Genomic DNA, 13363 nt, shown 5'->3' on the forward strand with positions numbered 1-13363 from the left:
ATAAAAATCATGAGTTACACACACTAACTCAAAAAATCAGAGCACGTGAGACTACAACCTCTCAGGGAAAACTAACAGCAAATACAGGCTCCCAGGCTGTGGATGGTTGGCTTGTCTATAACTAGGATGCAAATTGAGTCAAACACCTCTCCATATCAAAGTCATCTTTAGAAAGCAAATAGCTTTCTTGAGGAGCTGAATTGCTGTGCAATTAGAATGTGTGTATGTAGGATAAATACATACAATGTATGTATGTAGGAGCCCTTCGTCCGGAATGAGATCACCTTCTCTGAGGTAGATTCTGTGTCTTGTGCTACTAGAGCCATTTTATAAAATAGCACAAGAATAGACAGTTATTGAAATGGCCATTATAGAATTATTAGTCACTGCGCTTACAATTTAATTGTTGATCCATTCATCCCAAGGGGGGAAAAATAGCCTAAAAGAGAGGTCTATTTCTAGATCTAAGCAAGTTGTGGAAGGCTTTGGAAGTGTAAAACTATTGTCTAGAAGGACCATAAGAAAAAGTGGGTGCGGAGGGGTGAGAATGAGGTGCCCCCTGGTATAACAAAAGCCAGCAAGTTAAATTCAAAGAGGTGAGCAGGCGGTTGTCCAAAGGTTTATTCTGACAGATCCAACTTGGAAGGCAGCCCGAGTTGGGCTTGGAAAAAGCCACATCTTTTTTTGTGGTCAGTGCCGGCAAGGAGACACCTGAGTAGAAGTTGCTTGATGCAACAGCCGGGACCAGGTCCCACTTGCGGTGGACAGAACAAACTGTGTGGAACGCGGGCCAGATCACCGCCAGGAGTGAGCAAAGCCGCGGGCCTCGCCGGGTCCCTCCCTTCCCCTCTCCGCACTCCCTTCCCCTGCCCTCCCCTCCCTACTCCTCCCCTGCTCTCCCCTCCTTACCCTTCCTCTGCCCTCCCTCGGCCTCCCCCACCCTCCGCCCGGTCTTGCTCGCGGCGCCCCCTCGCGGCGTGCGCACCGAGCGCGCTCCAGCTCAGCGCCGGAGGCGGCCTCTCCTGGATTTCAGCCCAGTGGGGAGACGGTAGCCAGAGCCTCTCTCTCCTGACCTCACAGAAACCTGAACACCGAAGCCCTACAAGCAGCACACAAAAACTGGTCCCGGAGCTTCAGCTCTGTTCTGCTTTGCAGCCATTTCTCCAGGAAAAACTTGCTTAGAGACACCGGGAGAAAGGTGGGGGCTGGGGGCCAAACTCACAAGGTCCCCCGGAGCTTGGAGCACCCACGTTTCCAGTTAGGTGCCGGGGCGGTGGGGGCCGGCTGGGTCGTTGCTGCCCGGCTCCCCCGCCCGCGGTCCACAGCGCGCGGAGACGGTGGTGGGCGTCCGCGGCCTGTCGCCGGGTCGCCGCCCGCCCCCGTCCCCCCTCCCGGAGCCCGCGGCGAGGCCGCGTTCCTCCAGCGCGCGGCGCTGCGCTCGCTCTGATCCCGAGCCGCGTCGCTCCGCGCGCTGACAGCCGGGCTCAGCCAGTCGGCTGGAATTGAGTAGCATTCATTGAATCTGCGGGTTTCATGACGTCTCCCTGCGTGGCCCATCACTTTTCTCCTAACCGAGGATATTTTTTTTTTCCTGCCACTCTTGCCTTTTCCCCCTTCTTTCCAGCCGGTCGCCCTGCCGGTCCTACCCAAGCGCGCACCCCTCCGCCCTCGTCTGGCCCCGGCGCCCAGCCCTCTGTCCGCTCTCGGCCACAGGGAGCCAGTCCGAAGACGGCCGCACCTGGCTGGAGAGGCTGGGCGGGCGGAGGGGGCGGGATCCGCGGGAACCGGGCAGCTGGACCCAGAGCTGGATGGACAGCGAGGAGCAGAATGGAGCCTCCTAACAGCCTCTCGCGGCTAATGTGAAATCTGACCGTCTGATTCCAATTTTTCTTTTTCTTTTCTTTTTGTATTTCCGTCCCTTGCCATCCGTCGTGTAGTGAATTATTAAGCCGTGCTCCGGTCCAAGACAGGAGATCATGATTGAGTGAAACACCGGTCCGCAGCAAGGTAAGCGGTGCGCCGAGTGGCCGGAGGTGAGGAGCGGCTTCCACCTGGCCGACGTTCCGAGCCCTTGGGACCCCCTTCCCCTCCCCAACTCCGCCGTCGCTGCATGCACCCACTCTGATGAGAAACACCGTGTCCAAGTCAGCCCAAAGGCGAGAGGGAAGCCGGTTACATAACAGAAGGGAAATCTGCTTCATAAGGTTTTCATTAGCAACTGAAAACTCGCCCGGGGGGCGGGGAGGAGGGTCTGCATGCCCCGGGCGCCGAGAAACCCAGGCAGGTGCTGCAGGCGGCGTTTCAGCAGCCCTGGCGAAGATGAAAGGCACTGATGAACTGGCAGGGTGGCTGGTGGTGTGGTCGTTTACAGTTGGGAAAAGCCCATTGTCTTTGTGGAAAGCTGTATCCTTGTTCTGCTTTGCTGGAAAGAAGAGAGGAGGGGAGAGGAGAGGAGGGGAGGGGAGAGAAGGGAAGGGGAGGAGAGGGGAGGGGAAGGGAGAGGAGAGGAGAGGAGGGGAGAAGAGTGTAGAGGAGAGGAGGGGAGAGGAGAGGAGGGGAGGGGAGGGGAGAGGAGAGGAGGGGAGAGGAGTGTAGAGGAGGGGAGAGGAGGGGAGGGGAGAGGAGGGGAGAGGAGGGGAGAGGAGGAGAGAGGAGGGGAGAGGAGAGGAGGAGAGAGGAGGGGAGAGGAGAGGAGAGGAGAGGAGAGGAGAGGCAGAACCTGAGAAGGAGGGAAAGTGAGCCGCGGGGAGAAGCAGAGATGAAAAACAGAGCCCTGTAACTCCTAACTCTCCCCTGTTGGCAAAGCCGGACACGGGAGATGACTAAAAGCATGACTAGGAAGATCTTCCTCGGAGTAAACTGAATTATTTTTTAAATGGAAGGGGAGAGAAAACCTTCAGATAAAATGAGATATTTGTGGCATACTTGGGGGGGGTGTAAATCTGCTGACTTTGCTTCCTCCTGGGTATATTTTCATTTTCACCAAGACATTAAACTTGAATTAGTTTTTAACTGAAACAATATCCGTAATTCCAAAGGCCAATAAAACCCCGGGTGGATCCACAGGTTTATTTTGTACCAGGTACAACGTGGAGCAACTCTGGGGGGAAATATGCCTTCATGGAAATAGCCACAGAAATGGGGTGAGGTTAGTGGAGAAACAAAATGCCAGAATTTTCCAAAGAATCCCGCCTCCACCCTCCAAAAAGGAATAGGAAAAAAAAAAAAAAGGAAAAACTCCAGTGTTTGGGAGTTAGACATTTATTATATGTTTAGAGCATCTCCCGGACGCTTTTCCCCTAAGTCAGACGGCCCAGGGAGCCCCACGGCAAAGGGGCAATTCTGTGTCTCTGCCTGCACCCTGCTCTGCCTGCCTTTCTTTTGCTGAAAAAACAGAGAATGTTGATGCCCACGAACTGCTTAGAAAGAAAAAAGGGCTCGCTGTAGTCAAAGCTGAGCTAACCAAGCTTCGCGCATTTTGCCTGGAGAAAGAAAAGAGCTGGAGTCTCCATGGCGACCCAGGTGGGAGGGGAGACGGCAGCTCCAGTTACAGAAAAAAACGTTGGACAAAACTTTCCCCGCTCTAGGCAGAGAAATGAGCCAGTCGCGTGCCCTGTGGAGGGTCTCGGGGCATCGGCTGTGCCCAACTCCGGGTCGGCGACGCTCGCAGGGGTCGCTTCGAACCCCGCGCAAGTCCCCGGGGCCACCGCGATGGTTCCGGAGCAGCTCTGGGTTCAGCACCAAGGCCAGAGCACAGGCGGCCGCCTCCGGGGTCTGCAGGACTCACTCCCTGGGTCAGGGAAGTGGCTCACTCTATAAAGAAAACACCCTTTAGTTGTGCAGAATCTGGATATCAAATCATCCTAGGAATTACGTGAGGCAAAGGAGCTTGCAAATCATCCATTTTATCCATCCATGGCTGGGCATCGGTAACTATTTAAAATCAATAACAACAGGGAAAGACCTGAGCTGAACCGAGAATGGAGAAACGACCCTGTCCACAAGGGGGGAAAGGGAAAAACACACACCAGCCCTGGAAGGGAGTTGCTCTTTTCGGAGGAGTCCCATCAGCTTACAAAAGCCTCTGATCATGCCTCACTCTCTCACACTCCTCTCTTTAACTTTTGACTGGATAGACAGGGCAGAAAGGCGCTGTGGCAGGAAGCCGGTCAGCTAGAGACCAGCCAACCAAGTTCCGTCTAAGAGCCCTAAGACCCAAGAGGGCGGAGAAATAGTTCTCTTAATCCAGACTTGACAGGTTTCTGAGCAGAGCTGGGGAGCTCCTGGGAAGGAGGGGAGACTGTGTGAGCAAGATGGGACCCAAAGATTATGCCTTTGGGCCAGCGCTTGAGCAAGGTGGCTATACTGGGGAGGTTGCAGGCAGAGGAAATTGAGAGGACTCACTGCCCCTAATATAAACAAGGAAGAGGCTGTGCAGGAGGAGGTTCCATTCAACCTTGATATTGAGAAAGCAGGTAAGTCCATGTTGCATCCTCAGAAGCTGCCTTTGGGAGTAGGTCTCCTACCAGCACCACTGTATGATGAGGAAAAAACAGTGCAGGAAGGTGACCGTCATCTTTCAACTAGAAAGCCTTTGAAGAGTGGTATCCAGGTGTTACAAGGTGCAGTTTGAATTGTGGGGCCTGGTCAAGGTTTGCAACTGGGTGGAAGTGATGATAAGGTTTCTGGAATCCTCTCTCTTGAGGATGCACCGGTGCGTGAGTTCTTTAGCTGCTTCTGGTTTGTTCTGTATAAGGGTGAAGAAGATATATCCTGGTTCCCTTGCTGGGCTTTCTAGTCTTGAGGATGTTGTTGTTTTCTAGACATAATGCATGCAAGCGCTCAGGACACGGTTAAAGCAGTCTTTATTTAACATTTGCTAGTGAAGGCAGAACATTTATTCCAAACCTGGGCAAAAAGGTGAGAGATTACACTATTTTTTACATTTCAGTTCCTGACGGGTGTTGACAAGTTCATGTAAGATTAATTTATAAAAGAGTGTCTACCTACAGTAGGGAGAAGCAGGGGTGCATTGAGTATTGGTAGGACTTAAACAAAGCACCTACACCCTGGCTTTGTTCCAGGTGACATTATCAGCAGTAGAGAAGTAGACATCAGTCTTGAAGATAAAGCCATTTGAGAATATAGATTGTTAGATAAGCAAAGTAACGTATTTGTGAGTTTTAAAGTTCAGTTTATCTCATGAATCAAAAAAAGAGGAAGTACATAAGCAACCGAGGTACAGAAGATTGCTCAGTCAGTAATCTTTAGTTCTGGTAGATTCCATGTTCAGGTATTCAGTGCTAATTTACTAAACTATAACTTGATTTCTTCCTCAGTGGCTAATTGCTAAACAAAGTGTCACCATGCCTTTATGCAGTCCATAGCATACCCCAAAACAATTGGTTTACCCATTTCATGCAAGATTTGTTAAGGAGGCCAACTTACTAAAATTCACCCCCGTGTACTTGTTCCATTTTGCAACTCTAAAGAAAATTATTTCGATACCTCACCTTGTCACTTCCTAAACATCAGTAAATATTGCCTTCATCAGTAGGACTCAAGTCATTATTTAATATATAGGTCTTACATAGACTGTTTCCTTTAAGACTATAAAAATATTTTCATTCACTCATATTCCTTTATCCTTTTGAAAACTATGTGTGCTTTATAGGATAAAAAAATCATGAGATTAGCTATTTAATAAGCAATAGCAAAAAATTCATTGGAGATTAAAATAGGCAAATATGCCCTTATGGAATCTGAACGCCATTCATTGATTTTCATAGGTAAAAAATGTTTCCATCTCAATGTTGACCATGCAAACCTTCATGAAAACAAGACAAACCCTCTTTATGGAAAGGCAGGCAGGCAACATGAGGTTCTTCTCTTTTTCACCATCTCTTCCTTAATCAAATGATATGTAAGTAATATGCCGATTAGTAAAGGAAATGAACCAGAGAGGGGGAGAGGGAGAGGCAGGAAGAAAGCGAGGGGAAGAGTTGCTTATTTGGGCAGCTTTAATGAGATGATACTTTTCAAGGCAAGTTTTTGTTTGTTTGTTTTTTTAATTCATTGTATCAAGATTTTGCTGGGTGGAACTGAAATGTTTGAATTCAATAAATTTGGATCTATGACTTATTGAGATGACATTTGTTAATTCTTTACTTTATCTTGGACAATTGATATTTAAGTACTGAAAGAGAATTGATTCACTCTGAAGTTTCACAGAATTAGTAAATTTGATAGTATCAATGAAAGAGGAATTGGCAGCCATGTTGAAAAATCATCACAACGCTTTTGTTGAATTAGAGTTTTCTTTTTAATAATAGTCAAAGTATTGGGGGAGATAGAAAAATAAAATGCAGCTATTTGAGATAAAAATACATTTTTAAATATATTTAAAATAGATTTTAAATAATTAGAAATAATTATTTCTAGAGATAATTAGGATCCATTAGAAAGAAGAGATCAGCGTAACTGCAGTTAGTGCCATAATAGTATTCTGAATTTTCTCTGACAAAGTGCTAAATACACATATGCTGGATAACATTTTAATAGCATTAATTAATAGCAAAATTATTTTTGTCAAATAAAGAAGTGTCATCTTTAAAAGAAGTCTGTGTCCTCTCTAAAATGTACCCGATTCAATCATAGCTGCTAATCAACTGTGAATGTTCACTTATTTATTTATTACTGAATTGAATTGTTATTTCAACAAAACTTCAGAGAGTGATTTTGCTCCAAGGAGGACATCCCAATGGCCACTTAAATTGCTATTTTGTCCAAAATGCATCGAGGCTGTCAATCAACTTCTCATTATAATATGTAAAGTTAACCTTAATTTTTAACCAAATGGCTATTTTATTCATATCTATACAGATGTATTCAAGTTAGGTCAAACCTATTAACCCTTTCAATCTCACATTTAGAATTTTCTCTCTATGACTGTGCTTAGGACCATTAACCACATGCTTCTCTCAGTGAGCAGATTTTGACTAAGCCTTATCCCCAGTCACAGAGATGTGGTTTCTGGTATGAAATTTCTACAAAAGGAACCTAAAAGTAAAAAGATCCTGATTTTTAACAACAATTGTTTTGGGACCAAATCTAAATGTGTGGGTATTATTATAGGTGAGAAACATATCTATAAATTAATTAAATCCTGATACTGTGGCAGTTTCCTCTTTAAACTTGTGGGCATTCACTTTTTTCCTACCCAAGATGAGAACTGTGGATTTTTTGAATGACGCTTTGAATTTCCTCCATATCATCCAGCAGGGCCTTGTACAAGTTTGGCAATGAGCTTGGTAGCTGGTGTCCCTCCACGATTGAGAGCACAGGCCCTGGTGTCTCACTGGCTCATTCACATCAAAGTCTAGGCCTATCAGTCACTTTTTGTCAGGTTCGGTGTAGTAACAGCAACCCCACATCTTGGTGGCTTTACATAACCGTTTGACTACTCCCTGCAGCTGCTTGCCTTTGCTGGTCATCTGTGACTATGCCCCCCGTGTCTTCTTCACCCCCAAATCTAGGCGAAAGGACCAGTCTGATACAGAACATTTCACTCCAGTGTCAGAGAGAAAAAGGAAGGTCTAGTTAAGCAATGGCTTAAAATTCCTACCCAGATATGGTGCAAGTTATCTGCTTATGTTTCATTGACCAGGACACATCACATGTCATACCAGTGCCTATGGCCAGTGGAACCGAACCAGTATATTCCTCCCACAGTGCAGCACTATGGGTTGTGCAGCAACAGGTAAAAACACACACAATCTTCTTTTTTTTTTTTTTTTTTTTGTAGAGACAGAGTTTCACTTTATGGCCCTCGGTATAGTGCCGTGGCCTCACACAGCTCACAGCAGCCTCCAACTCCTGGGCTTAAGCGATTCTCTTGCCTCAGCCTCCCAAGCAGCTGGGACTACAGGCGCCCGCCACAACGCCCAGCTATTTTTTGGTTGCAGTTTGGCCGGGGCCGGGTTTGAACCCACCACCCTCGGTATATGGGGCCGGCACCTTACCGACTGAGCCACAGGCGCCGCCCCACACACAATCTTCTTACAGAGAAGAAAAGGAATAATTGGGGACAATTTTATAATCTACACTAATTGTGTAACCTCAATCAACAATATGCCTTGGTTTCCCTATTTATAAAACGAAAGTAATAATAATATGAACCCCAGAGATATTGTGAGGATTCATGTGATAACGTCAGGTTCTCAGCACAATTTCCAACACAAAGTAAGCCCTTTATAAATAGCAGATGCTGTTATTCATTTGTTCGATGTGGCATCGATTTCAGTTCTCAGTGAGGCTGTGTGTACTGTATTAATTTGATCATTGCTGCAACAGAACATCTCTAATTCTCAACAATTCAGCAAAATAGAGGATTTTTCTTATTCCCATAAATCTAATTGGTTGATGCTAGATAGGGACCCAGGCTCCTGAGGGTTGATATCGAGCTAGCAGACACAGGGAGAGGGAGAAGGTGATTATGCAGGTTTTCCTATATCCTGCAGTCGTAGCTAGCTATGAGAGTAGCTGGAAAGAGCAGTTTAGCTCTGTCCTCAAGAGGAGGAGGAAGAGGTAGGGTGAGTGCATTGAAGTCTTTGGCATATATACCCAATATAAATGTCTGGCATCAAAGAAATACAGGTAATATGGGTTAGGAATAGGCTTGGGCAGAAAAAAATGGTTTGTCCTTATGGTGAAAAATATATCTCTGGTAGAGATAATATTTTGCGGTGCCTTTGAGTCATTCTTCAGTGTTTTTTTTTTTAATAAATTAGTTGGGATATTTTGACTTTTGGAGTGGGTGTAAATGATGCTTAACAAAAGAGATGCAAATCCATATTGTTTGACTTCTGTTAGCTGAACTGTTGAGGTAGACCCAAAGAAAGAAAGCCGACTTCACAACCCGTGCTCAAGAGCGACTTTCTGATCCCGACAATTACACCCACATCGTGTCTGAGGATGCTGAAGAATTAGATGCTGTCTCCCAATATCTGCTACTTGCTCTTGACTAGCAATCTGCATTTTGTTTTGAGGCACACAAAAACATCTATAGGTTAAACACACGCTGTACGTTTAGGTTGAATTAATCTAACCGTAGTCAACGTTCTCCTGAAAATAGACCATGAATTTGTAAATAGTCTTTTGAGAACCTCTGCTTGCCTCAAGAAAGTCAAGTACCCTGGCAAACTCACCCATACCTTCATATTAGGAGCAAGAGACCAGCTTTAATGCTAACCTCACAAACTAGAAAAGAGAAACATCAGAGGGAACTATCTGAAAATGTTATGAGAGAAAGAGCCGCCGTGCTTCTTCCTCTCCTATTCCATTCTCCCTCCCCTAACTCAGGTGCTAGAACCATACCCATCCATGCAGGTCCCCACGTCACCAAACTGAAGCAGTGAACACCACCAATGCCTGCTAATCCTTCATGGGGTGGTCATCCTGGAGGAGGAAACTCGACCAGTTTAAATATCTTGCCATTCCAGTGTAAATAACGTCTCACAACGGAACTTCTGTTTAATGAGAAGTCTCTCAAAGGAAGGGTTTTTTCACCGCCTCTTTCCATCATTTCTATAGCAAAGACACCCACCTAAGTCACGTGAAGAAGAAAGTAGGGAGGATGCTCGTGAGTCCGAAGCGTGTACTATGAAGAGCGGGTGGGAGAAGGAGGCGTGTTTTCCCTGGGGAATACTTGGGGGAGGGTACATGATAGCTGTTTTCAGGGAATCTTGGTATTTAAAAGTGAAGGAGGGATTGGAATTTTTCTACTGGACTCTGAGGGGTAGAAGCAGAACCCAGCAGGAGAAGTTACAGGCGACGTGGTTTGGTTCCATGTAAGAAGAATTTTCTGTACTCAGAGCTGGGCAGAGGTTGATGTGGCCTGTCCTCTCCATATGCACTGCCCTGAGCTCTCCGTCCATCCCCAGAAAGCGGAAGGCATGTCTTTTAAAGTCCCTGCCAACACAGGCCATGTCTAGTCCTTGTGAGAGGAGCAACACCCTTCCAGTCCAGTCTTGAGATTAGACTGGAGCTCCGCGGTCTATGGGGCCATTGCTTTATTACTTGGGGACCCATCATTTCTCTACAAAACAAATGAATCATAAAAATGATATTCCAGGGCGGCACCTGTGGCTTAGTGAGTAGGGTGCCGGCCCCACATGCCAAGGGTGGTGGGTTCAAACCCAGCCCCAGCCAAACTGCAACAAAAAAAAAAAAAAGAAAAAAGAAAAGAAAAAAGAAAAAATGATATTCCAGTTCACACATGAAACTTGTGGTCAGTGAGAGCAATCTGGAATGCAGCGGTCACGTGACTAAGCTGCAGGGCTACAGGACTCACCCCTTACAGAAAAGGTTTACCCTTGATTGGTGCTGTCAATATGCTCTGTCTTTGGTCAAAAGATAGGGAATAAAATACCTGTTTGGAGATGTCCCCATAGCCTCATGGTCTTTTCAGAGCTGGGACTTCAGGACAGATCAGCCAGGATACACTTCAGATTTGCAGACAGTTCTGATGCACAGAACAGGATGTCCAGAAAGTATCCAGCAACATAATGTGGAAAAGAGTATTAACGGTGGCTGGGTACAATCCGGACAGTCCTCATAACTCCTACCCTTGAGGAAACTGGTTTCAGTGATGGCAAAGAAGGAATAGATTCCTTCCTCTTTAACAATCTCCTGAAGTTTCACCAGTGAACACCCCTAAATATATATTTAACCTCTTGAATTTTTATCAGCTCCCCCCTCCAGGGTGGCCAGGACCACACAGATAGGACGGCAAATGAGGAAATTATTCTGTGTTGCCAAAAAGGGATTTATTTGGGAGAAACAACGCTGAATTACAGGGCCCCTTTTCTTAGCAGCAGTTGGAAAGTATTGGGCCCTGTGCCAAAACTCCACGTCTCCATGACCAGCCAACTGCGTCAGGTGGGTCTCTGGGGGGAAAGGAAGCATCGGAGGAGCTAGGTCAGTAGTTCCCCAAGTGTGTCCCCCAGCCGGTGGCAGCAGCGGCACCAGGGAGCAGACTGCAGGGGCAGTCTCTAGCTCTCCCCAGATCCACTGAATCAGCATCTTTGAAGACGGAGCTGGTCATCTGCGAGTCCCCTGCCAGGACTCTGATGCACACTAACGTGTGAAAACTTCTGCTTAGGTTTACCTCAGATGTGCTCTAAGGAGGAACTGTGAGACGCGACGGCCGCCTGCCCGCAGCAGAGACCCCGGAGTGTGTGCTCGTGCCAGATCCAGGCACAGGTACACCTGCAGATGGAGAAATCAGCCTCACCTGCCACTGCATGTGGAGACTTAACCAGGACTCGATGCCTGGCTAGAGTCAAAAAGCAAAATCAAAATGCTTTTGGTGCAACCGATAAAATATGCATGATTAGGCTAAGTTGCAAAGATTCTGGGCAGAAAGCAAGGGCTTCTGTGTTGCTCTTGTTATATAAATAAAATGCTTAGTCTTTTGGAATTATAGTTAATCCATCCAGAAGAGATTTTTTTTTTTGTTCTTTTTAAAATTAATAGTCTCCCCTATTATCCTTTAAATAAAAGACACTATCAGTGAATAAGAACGGTGTACTCTCGAGAAAAGCCATATTAAGAAAATTGAATAGAGAGTTTATCACGGCAAACCTTCATGCAGTCGAGTAAGAATTAATTATACTTACATAACATTTACTTTCATTCCAAACCTCTCTTGACCATCTTCATATTGCCAGAAATTGGCAATTCAGCTAAGTCCTGAATTGCCATAGCTTCTTGGATTTAGTCAGTCAACAAATTTCTAATACCTACTATCTAAAGACAAAGGGGGAAATAGAAAAAAATGTCCAGATTTCAGCCCTCAAAGGACTTAGACTTTAAGAAGAGTATCAATGAAACAATAAAGCGGACAAAAGAGCACAGCATTAAACAAAGACAAGAGCAGTGAGAACATTAACTAGGGCTGGCGTCAGAAAACATCCCAGGGCACGGGGACAGTGAAGGGGTCATGGAAGAAGAGCAGGGTTTGTAGGGTTTTCCCAGGGGATAGGAGGGCTTTCCGAACAGGGAGTCCACCTACATCTGGGGAGTAATGATAGTTGGTCAGGCAGGGGGATGGTCCCCCACGGCATGGAGACGTTAGAGAGCCAGGCATCGGCATGGTACGGGAGCTTGTGCGTCTTTGAGAAGTGATTGCTTGACTGGGGGAGTGGAGGGGGACGTGCAAGAGATTTTAATCTGGCGGCCATGAACAAGACTGACTTGAGAGGAGATATTAGGACTAGCAGGCAGCTGGAAGACTGATGGGAAGGGAAGAAGCCCTGCGCATTCTCAGACTAGTACAGTAGCAAGAGAAAAATGGCCCAGCCTTAGTGCCATCAGTGGTGTGGATGCTGATAATGGATTCTGCCCAAAGAAAGCTCCACCACTGCACTTCATGAGCAAGAGGCAGCACGCCAGGTGGCCACCTGCCAGGTGCAGGTGCAAACTGTTGAGGTCATTCCAGTGAATAAAAACATGCTGGGAAGAAGGCCTCACAGAAGAGCCTGTGAGGCCCTGGCCTGTTTGTTACCTTCACGTGAGAGCAATTGGCCGGCAGAGTTTAAAAGCATGGCTTTGGGGATTTGTCCTTCCTAGGGCACCATGGGGACCAAAGGAAACCAGGGTTATAAACAGGACATTTGTTAAGCCTGAAAATGAGCGGACCATTTCATTTTGTGATCTGGAGCAGAGAGCAGATAAGACTCCTTTCTCATGTGCAATAACAGCGTGGCATTTGTCTCATCGTCACCCACAGTAGTATATGTCAAACTACAGATATTTTCTCTGCCCGTGAAGTAACACTCACATATGCTTTCATGGAAGTCACAGGGAAGTTAGCCTTGCTGTGAACCCACAGGGGTGGAGGTCCCATGGAGAAAGGATCTATAGGGAAAACACAGAATGAGCTTTAAGTGGAGCCCACCTTGGTCTGCAGATAACCTGGATGTTAACTATGGATCAATGTAAGTGAAAATGCAAGTCATTTTTACAAGATAAAAATAAAAAGCTAAAATCTCTTGCTTTCAAAGACCTTTATTTTTCCAGGAAATATAATTGTTTATTTGGCCTGCATCATTGAGATAACAGTCTTGATTCTTGCTGCACGTTGTGTGTATAAGTGAACATCATTTTAAATTAGCCCGTTCTGAAACTTGTAAGACTCAGCTGTCAGCAGGTGTACAAAGAGGTTACCTTACACACAGGGTGGGTAATGGCTATAATGTGGGGTTATATATTTCACCTAAAATTCCTTGGTTACAAGTAGTTACCCAACTGATGCCAAAGTCACTCACAATTGTCTAGTGTGTAGAGCCTGGACTTCAGAGCA

At 46.2% G+C, this 13363-nt stretch overlaps 1 protein-coding gene across 2 annotated transcripts in view; it reads left to right on the forward strand.

The window, feature by feature from the left end:
* Nucleotides 1-1146: 1146 nt before the first annotated feature.
* Nucleotides 1147-13363, forward strand: part of KCNJ6 (potassium inwardly rectifying channel subfamily J member 6) — a 314103-nt gene continuing 301886 nt past the window's right edge. Inside the window, exons 1-2 of one of the 2 annotated variants that reach the window (XM_053565648.1) lie at nucleotides 1147-1198; nucleotides 1938-2007. The gene's annotated coding sequence lies outside the window, so the exon portion shown is untranslated. Of the gene's footprint in view, nucleotides 1199-1309; nucleotides 2008-13363 lie in introns of those variants that run through there. The other variant, XM_053565647.1, reaches the window with a different exon arrangement.

This window comes from Nycticebus coucang, chromosome 16 (genome assembly GCF_027406575.1).
Source record: "Nycticebus coucang isolate mNycCou1 chromosome 16, mNycCou1.pri, whole genome shotgun sequence".
In the NCBI taxonomy this organism is placed as follows: Eukaryota; Metazoa; Chordata; class Mammalia; order Primates; family Lorisidae; genus Nycticebus; species Nycticebus coucang.